Source organism: Ambystoma mexicanum, chromosome 3q (assembly GCF_040938575.1).
Source record: "Ambystoma mexicanum isolate Mex_15411 chromosome 3q, UKY_AmexF1_1, whole genome shotgun sequence".
Taxonomy (NCBI): domain Eukaryota; kingdom Metazoa; phylum Chordata; class Amphibia; order Caudata; family Ambystomatidae; genus Ambystoma; species Ambystoma mexicanum.
The window spans coordinates 1,012,751,002-1,012,760,036 of NC_090926.1; positions in this window are offsets into that span (position 1 = coordinate 1,012,751,002).

Below are 9,035 nucleotides of genomic sequence, written 5' to 3' on the forward strand. Positions count from 1 at the left end.
GAAATGTTCTAGCTGTAAACACACAAAAGTCCCATGTTTTGTGCTTTAGTCGAAAGCGAAAGCAGCCACAAAAAAGTTGGTTTCTCAATACGACTAAATTGGGAATTAAACATACGATGATATATCTGGGATTCTTCGTCAGGGACAATCCAAATGGTGCCCAAGTTCTAAACCATTATTTGATGAAAGTCAAAGCATCCATTACCCAAATGCATATAGTGGATCGCAAATTTGGCAAATTTTCGTATCTTACATACTTAAGATATTATAAACAAAAAACCATTCCCAAAATCTAATATGGCATTGAAATCCCATTCATAAGTGGCAAGCTGGATGTGAATAAATTGGAAGTGAGCATTTTTAGAGAAATGACATTCTGTCTCCCAAAATGTATTCCGCTAGTAGCTCTACGATATGAATTTGGTCTACAATCACTCAAAAGTATTGCAGAGTGGAAATGTTTACTGCTATTTAGAAATCTTATAAATCAGCCCTCCCATCTTATAAATCAAACTGAAAATAACTTGTATTATGATTTGTCCTCTATGCTTAAACAAGGCACACCTAAATCGGTATTCCTTAATAAATTAATGGAAATCTGTAAGAATTTACTGAGCTGTGCCAGAGCATCGATGAGCCCCCTTTTGTATAATCCAAAAAGAGTAAAACAATTGCTTCAAAATAACGATTGGGCAAACACAATTCATAAATTATCTCAATGTAGATTGTACTACCATATGGTCTCTTACTATAATTGTATGGGATCTACAGAACCTTATCTAACCTCTTTGCCAAATAGAGGGTGGAGAAATTTATATATGAGATTCTGTTTTAAGGTGCTGATAACCGGAGAAATCATTGCGGCGCGAGCTAAGTGTTTAGCAGCGCCAATTGTGTGTAGACACTGTAAGAATACAGAGGTCAAATAGACACTGAGACACCTGATGATTGATCGTCCGGCCCAGATAGTAATTAGAACACATTATTTTGATCGTTTTGTCCCTGATGTATCAAATGTGGATCTGGACCTTCTGTGGAAATGTATGTTATTTGATAAAAAAATACCTTTGCAACTGGCGGTCGTAAGGTTTTTAAAGACAGAGTGTGGTCTTGTCTAGTGCTTATATATTGCTATTAGGCTAGAGAAAAGGAAAGACATTATTGTATCCATGAATTTGCTGTAAATAGGCCATCCATTCTGGTATGAATTTTATTGTTTGTATGTAATTTATTGAAATTCCTTTTAAATTCACTTTCCAATATGTATTTTGGTTAAAAGAATTTATCGAGATTACTGATTTTCTGTCATTTTAAATTGTTGTAGCTTTGGTAATTTATTAGGTTGTTTCTTTTTTCCTTGAGATAAAATGTTATAGTATAATGATGTTCGATTCTAAATTTGGAATTGACTATTATTCTCTCTTTTTGGACAATTTTGTAAAGGTTTTTTTAAACCATATATAAATAAATAAAATAAAAATACAAAAATACTAGGACTTCGTGCGTGCAATCCATGGACCCAACAACATTTAGGAATCAAGCAGTGACATAGAATTTGACTTTCATAGCATTGGTAGCAGCTGGGCCCCCAGGGACTATGATGTGGTGATCTATGCGTGATATCATGGTATCTAAGGATTTTTGTCATGTGCAAGTCATGTCATGTTATGTTATTTGTTATAGCACACACTGTTGCCATTTGTATGGTCTTTTGGTGCTATGGGATCTGCACTGAAAGCAGAGTGGGGTTGGCTAGTAGCAACCATTGTAACACTGCTTTTCTGTAGTGGGGATGCACGCAGATCAAAAGCAGCAAAGCTCTGTGCAGTGCTGTCCTTACGTGGCTTGTGGCTAGGGCGTGTGGGGAGTATGCAGAAGTGAGGCTTGATCAGCAATCAAAAAAACTTGTAGATTTACGTGGTCTTTGCACAATCAAGAGTTACTTGTAGTGCCTTACTACAAATATCTAGGTCTTACATTTTCAGAAGTACTGAACGATGATATATATCGTGTCACACTTGATGCAAAAAATCGCTCGCTAATATCACAAGCCAAAATTTTAATGTTTAAATACGGCAAATTCACACTAACTCACGTAATTGCCTTTTTCCAGCAAAAAGTAACTCCCATTCTAATTTATGGAGCAGAGACTGTAGCTCCAAAGTCAAGACCTTTTTGGGACCGCCTTGAATCTCAATTTTGGAAAGGCCTGTTGAGATTGCCGCAATCGACCCCAATCGCAATGATTCGTTATGAACTGGGACTAATTTCCATATTTTGTCAAGTTTTATGGAAATTTTGCTCATTTTATCGGAAATGTTTAATTGGTGCATCGTCTCATAATATTCTGGGTGTGTTGGCTAACCATTTGATAACCTCCAAATTGAAATTCCCAGAGAAATGGTCTGAATGTGTATTAGACATACTAGTTAAGGCTGACATCTCAATAGAATTATTGTTGACGAATCCAACTAAGGCAAAACTAAAACTGCACCACCATGACTGGATAAACACGCGCCAACAATGCTTAGAATATGTGGATTGTGACTTGGTAAAGTATTCGCACAGAAAAATGCGTAGTCCAGAGTCATATCTAATTAAATGTCCCTCAAGCTATATGAGAACCCAGTTGATGCGTATTCGGCTAAATTTGTGTTTAACAAGACAGATCTTGGGAAGGAGACATCTGGTGCCCCAAGATCAAACCTTTTGTAGATACTGCCTTAACTACCAAACAATTGAGACTTTATGTCACTTAGTGGTTGAGTGCCCAGCTCTGAAAAATGTGAGGTACAAATTTTTTCATGCAAAATGTAACTTCTACACAGAATATTCTATTGAAAAAATTTGGAATTACTTACTGACTAACACGAATTCCTCTGTTCAAATTGCGTTTTCAATTTGTTAATCATGTGATCCCTGATCAACCAAGCTAAGAATGCAAGACTTCTACGTATTTGAACATTTTAATTTTACCTTTTATATCAAATTATTTTTATTCAGATTTACAATGTATGAAATTTTTGTTGATGTAAACAACTCTGTTTGAAAGGTTGAATTATTCAGCCAAATCAATAAAAAAAAAAAAAAAAAAAAAAAAAAAAAGAAGTGAGGCTTGTGTGCACTAGTGCGAGGATGAGTGGGATGGGACTGTATCTCGTGGGAGTGGCTTTAGTGTATTTGGGTACGGTTCCACGGTGACCTGGAATGAGCCACTTGCACCGAAGGGCAAGATAATAAGCAGCTTCTTGATTTTTGATCCCTCTGTTTCTTTCTTTTCCATCCTGGATTCCTGCAAAGAGTGGTTCTAGTGAAGCCGCGTCCAGCCAGTTGGTGTCAAGGTACCCGATGATTGCTATGGGCGACAGCCTGAGCCTGTGCAACTCTTGGTGTGTACACCTGTGGCACTCCCCTCCTCCTGCCTTGGTGGCACTGCTTTTGTGCATGCGGTTGTGGGAGCTGCCGGGGTGCCTGCGGGGAAAGCTGCTGCAGCGCCACCAGGGTGGTTGTTATAAGTAGCAGGATTTGCCTTGGGGCAACAAAATAGCCTGCTGCTCCATCCGTGGTGCTGGGTTTTGTGGAGTGTGGTCACTGTTCCCCTTTGATATTGACCCCACCCTGTGATTTGTGCATGCTTTCAGGTGTTGCACTTTAATGGCCGGTTTTGACTTGTAGTTCTGCTTTGAACCTCCAACTCTGATTTGTAAATACCACACATCACTAATGAATGCCGTGCTGAAGAAGAAACACACCGAACTAAATATTATGCGCACAGCTCCGCGCGCACCCTGCCAAACACACAAATAGGCACAAACAGGCACACACACACACATTTTGGGGGGAAAAACGAATGGACAAATGACCTAATTTATTTGACTGAAAAAGGAAAATAACCCTAACTTATACCCTTGCCCCACCACCCACCTATTATGTACTATACATATACAAACACACCATTTTCGGTCATTTCTACTTCAGTTTCTTTGCATTCGTTTTTTTTCTTTCTACGGATTCGACATACCACTAGCAAACATCATACCCATGCACACGCATTTACAACACCATATACAAGCAGGTGGTCTTTACATCACAAACAAAACATCCACACATGTACAGTTAACGCCCATAAACATAAGCAGGCACCCTTGCGCGCGAACTCGGCCCACGCCTCGAAGCATCTCTGAGAAGCATCTAGGCTCTGTGTGGCCCACAGAGCCATGCCTGATCGGGTGTACGCCGGCACGAGGAATCCCAAACATGAACCCATTAAGAAACACACACATAAATCAAGCGGAGCAGAGTGACACGTGAGAGCAGACAGCGTGTTATGACTAGCAGGAGGGGGAGAAATGAGGCCTGTCCTCCGGGTCGCAGTATTAAAAGGAAGCAGAGGCTGCCGCGGCAGAGGCATCCATCTCGCGCGCCCCAGATTGAGATCTGTATACCCGAGCTGACAGATAAATGCATCCAGTAACCGACACGGATGCTTTATCTCACTGTGTTAGTGTCATGCACGGTTTATCATATGATCCGAGAGGCGCTGCACTGGATCATCCTCTCATTGAGGCGTGCTTTATTCTGTTATCGGGGACTGCTGCATCCTGCGATGGGAGCGATGGAGGGTCCTGCTATCATGCTATGGGAGGCCTGCAGTGTCCTGCTATTGGAGGCCTGGGGTGTCCTGCTATGGGAGGGATGGGGTGTCCTGCTATCATGCTATGGGAGGACTGCAGTGACTTGCCATGGGAGGGCTGGGGTGCCCTGCTATCCTGCTATGGGACGGCTGGGGTGCCCTGCTATCCTGCTATGGGAGGGATGGGGTGCCCTGCTATGGGAGGCCTGGAGTGTCCTGCTATTGGAGGCCTGGAGTGTCCTGCTATGGGAGGGATGGGGTGTCCTGCTATGGGAGGACTGCAGTGACTTGCCATGGGAGGGCTGGGGTGCCCTGCTATGGAAGGGATGGGGTGCCCTGCTATCCTGCTATGGGAGGCCTGGAGTGTCCTGCTATGGGAGGGATGGAGTGTCCTGCTATGGGATGGATGGGGTGCCCTGCTATGGGAGGCCTGGAGTGTCCTGCCATGGGAGGGCCGGAGTGTCCTGCTATCATGCTATGGGAGGACTGCAATGTCCTGCCATGGGAGGGCTGGGGTGTCCTTCTATGGGAGGGATGGGGTGTCCTGCTATGGGAGGGATGGGGTGTTTTACGATGGGAGGGCTGGAGTGTCTTGCTACGGGAGGGATGGGGTGTCCTGCTATGGGAGGACTGGAATGTCCTGCTATGGGAGGGATGGAGTGTCCTGCTATGGGAGGCATGGGGTGCCCTGCTATGGGAGGCCTGGAGTGTCCTGCTATGGGAGGGATGGAGTGTCCTGCTATGGGAGGGATGGGGTGCCCTGCTATGGGAGGCCTGGAGTGTCCTGCCATCGGAGGGCTGGAGTGTCCTGCTATCATGCTATGGGAGGACTGCAATGTCCTGCCATGGGAGGGCTGGGGTGTCCTTCTATGGGAGGGATGGGGTGTCCTGCTATGGGAGGGATGGGGTGTTTTACGATGGAAGGGCTGGAGTGTCTTGCTACGGGAGGGATGGGGTGTCCTGCTATGGGAGGACTGGAGTGGGCTGATGGGGTGTCCTGCTATGGGAGGCCTGGAGGGTCCTGCTATGGGAGGGCTGCAGTGTCCTGCTATGGGAGGGCTGGAGTGTGCTGATGGGGTGTCCTGCTATGGGAGGGCTGGAGTGTCCTGCCATGGGAGGGCTGGAGTGTCCTGCCATGGGAGGGCTGGAGTGTCGTGCCATGGGAGGGCTGGAGTGTCCTGCTATCATGCTATGGGAGGACTGCAATGTCCTGCCATAGGAGGGCTGGTGTGTCCTTCTATGGGAGGGATGGGGTGCCCTGAGACGGGAAGCCTGGAGTGTCCTGCCATGGGAGGGCTGGGGTGTACTGCTATCATGCTATGGGAGGACTGCAGTGTCCTGCAAAGGGAGGGCTGGAGTGTCCTTCTATGGGAGGGATGGGGTGCCGTGCTATCCTGCTATTGGAGGGATGGGGTGCCCTGCTATGGGAGGCATGGAGTGTCCTGCTATCGGAGGGATGGGGTGTCCTGCTATGGGAGGACTGGAGTGTACTGATGGGGTGTCCTGCTATGGGAGGCTTGGAGGGTCCTGCTATGGGAGGGAGGAGGTGTCCTGCTATGGGAGGGCTGGAGTGTCCTGCTATAGGAGGGCTGGAGTGTGCTGATGGGGTGTCCTGCTATGGGAGGGCTGGAGTGTCCTGCGATGGGTGGGATGGAGTGTCCGGCTATCCTGCTATGGGAGGCCTGGAGTGTCATGCTGTCGGAGGGATGGGGTGTCCTGCTACGGGAGGCCTGGAGTGTCCTGCTACGGGAGGGATGGAGTGTCCTGCTATCCTGCTATGGGAGGCCTGGGGTGTCCTGCTGTGGGAGGGCTGGAGTGTCCTGCTATGGGAGGACTGGAGTGTCTTACGATGGGAGGGCTGGAGTGTCCTGCTATGGGAGGGATGGGGTGTCCTGCTATGAGAGGGCTGGAGTGTCCTGCTAGGGGAGGACTGGAGTGTACTGATGGGGTGTCCTGCTATGGGAGGTCTGGAGGGTCCTGCTATGGGACAGCTGGAGTGTCCTGCTATTCTGCTATGGGAGGCCTGGAGAGACCTGCTATGGGAGGGTTGGAGTGTCCTCTATGGGAGGGCTGGAGTGTGCTGATGGGGTGTCCTGCTATGGGAGGGCTGCAGTGTACTGAGATGGGAGGGCTGGAGTGTCCGGCTATCCTGCTATGGGAGGCCTGGAATGTCCTGCTGGCGGAGGGATGGGGTGTCCTGCTAAGGGAGGCCTGGAGTGTCCTGCTATCCTTCTTTGGGAAGCCTGCCGTGTCCTGATGTGGGAGGGCTGGAGTGTCCTGTTATGGGAGGAATGGAGTGTCTTACGATGGTAGGGCTGGTGTGTCTTGCCATGGGAGGGCCGGAGTGTCCTGCTATCATGCTATGGGAGGACTGCAATGTCCTGCCATGGGAGGGCTGGGGTGTCCTTCTATGGGAGGGATGGGGTGTCCTGCTATGGGAGGGATGGGGTGTTTTACGATGGGAGGGCTGGAGTGTCTTGCTATGGGAGGGATGGAGTGTCCTGCTATGGGAGGGATGGGGTGCCCTGCTATGGGAGGCCTGGAGTGTCCTGCCATCGGAGGGCTGGAGTGTCCTGCTATCATGCTATGGGAGGACTGCAATGTCCTGCCATGGGAGGGCTGGGGTGTCCTTCTATGGGAGGGATGGGGTGTCCTGCTATGGGAGGGATGGGGTGTTTTACGATGGAAGGGCTGGAGTGTCTTGCTACGGGAGGGATGGGGTGTCCTGCTATGGGAGGACTGGAGTGGGCTGATGGGGTGTCCTGCTATGGGAGGCCTGGAGGGTCCTGCTATGGGAGGGCTGCAGTGTCCTGCTATGGGAGGGCTGGAGTGTGCTGATGGGGTGTCCTGCTATGGGAGGGCTGGAGTGTCCTGCCATGGGAGGGCTGGAGTATCCTGCCATGGGAGGGCTGGAGTGTCGTGCCATGGGAGGGCTGGAGTGTCCTGCTATCATGCTATGGGAGGACTGCAATGTCCTGCCATAGGAGGGCTGGTGTGTCCTTCTATGGGAGGGATGGGGTGCCCTGAGACGGGAAGCCTGGAGTGTCCTGTCATGGGAGGGCTGGGGTGTACTGCTATCATGCTATGGGAGGACTGCAGTGTCCTGCAAAGGGAGGGCTGGAGTGTCCTTCTATGGGAGGGATGGGGTGCCGTGCTATCCTGCTATTGGAGGGATGGGGTGCCCTGCTATGGGAGGCATGGAGTGTCCTGCTATCGGAGGGATGGGGTGTCCTGCTATGGGAGGACTGGAGTGTACTGATGGGGTGTCCTGCTATGGGAGGCTTGGAGGGTCCTGCTATGGGAGGGAGGAGGTGTCCTGCTATGGGAGGGCTGGAGTGTCCTGCTATAGGAGGGCTGGAGTGTGCTGATGGGGTGTCCTGCTATGGGAGGGCTGGAGTGTCCTGCGATGGGTGGGATGGAGTGTCCGGCTATCCTGCTATGGGAGGCCTGGAGTGTCATGCTGTCGGAGGGATGGGGTGTCCTGCTACGGGAGGCCTGGAGTGTCCTGCTACGGGAGGGATGGAGTGTCCTGCTATCCTGCTATGGGAGGCCTGGGGTGTCCTGCTGTGGGAGGGCTGGAGTGTCCTGCTATGGGAGGACTGGAGTGTCTTACGATGGGAGGGCTGGAGTGTCCTGCTATGGGAGGGATGGGGTGTCCTGCTATGAGAGGGCTGGAGTGTCCTGCTAGGGGAGGACTGGAGTGTACTGATGGGGTGTCCTGCTATGGGAGGTCTGGAGGGTCCTGCTATGGGACAGCTGGAGTGTCCTGCTATTCTGCTATGGGAGGCCTGGAGAGACCTGCTATGGGAGGGTTGGAGTGTCCTCTATGGGAGGGCTGGAGTGTGCTGATGGGGTGTCCTGCTATGGGAGGGCTGCAGTGTACTGAGATGGGAGGGCTGGAGTGTCCGGCTATCCTGCTATGGGAGGCCTGGAATGTCCTGCTGGCGGAGGGATGGGGTGTCCTGCTAAGGGAGGCCTGGAGTGTCCTGCTATCCTTCTTTGGGAAGCCTGCCGTGTCCTGATGTGGGAGGGCTGGAGTGTCCTGTTATGGGAGGACTGGAGTGTCTTACGATGGTAGGGCTGGTGTGTCTTGCTACGGGAGGGATGGGGTGTCCTGCTATGGGAGGACTGGAGTGTGCCGATAGGTTGTCCTGCTATGGGAGGCCTGGAGGGTCCTGCTATGGGACGGCTGGAGTGTCCTGCTATTCTGCTATGGGAGGCCTGGAGTGTCCTGCTGTGGGAGGGAGGGGGTGTCCTGCTATGGGAGGCCTGCAGTGTCCTGCCATGGGAGGGCTGGAGTGTCATGGGAGGGCAGGAGTATCCTGCTATGGGAGGGATGGGGTGCCCTGCTGTGGGAGGGCTGAAGTGTCCTGCCATGGGAGGGATGGAGTGTCCTGCTATC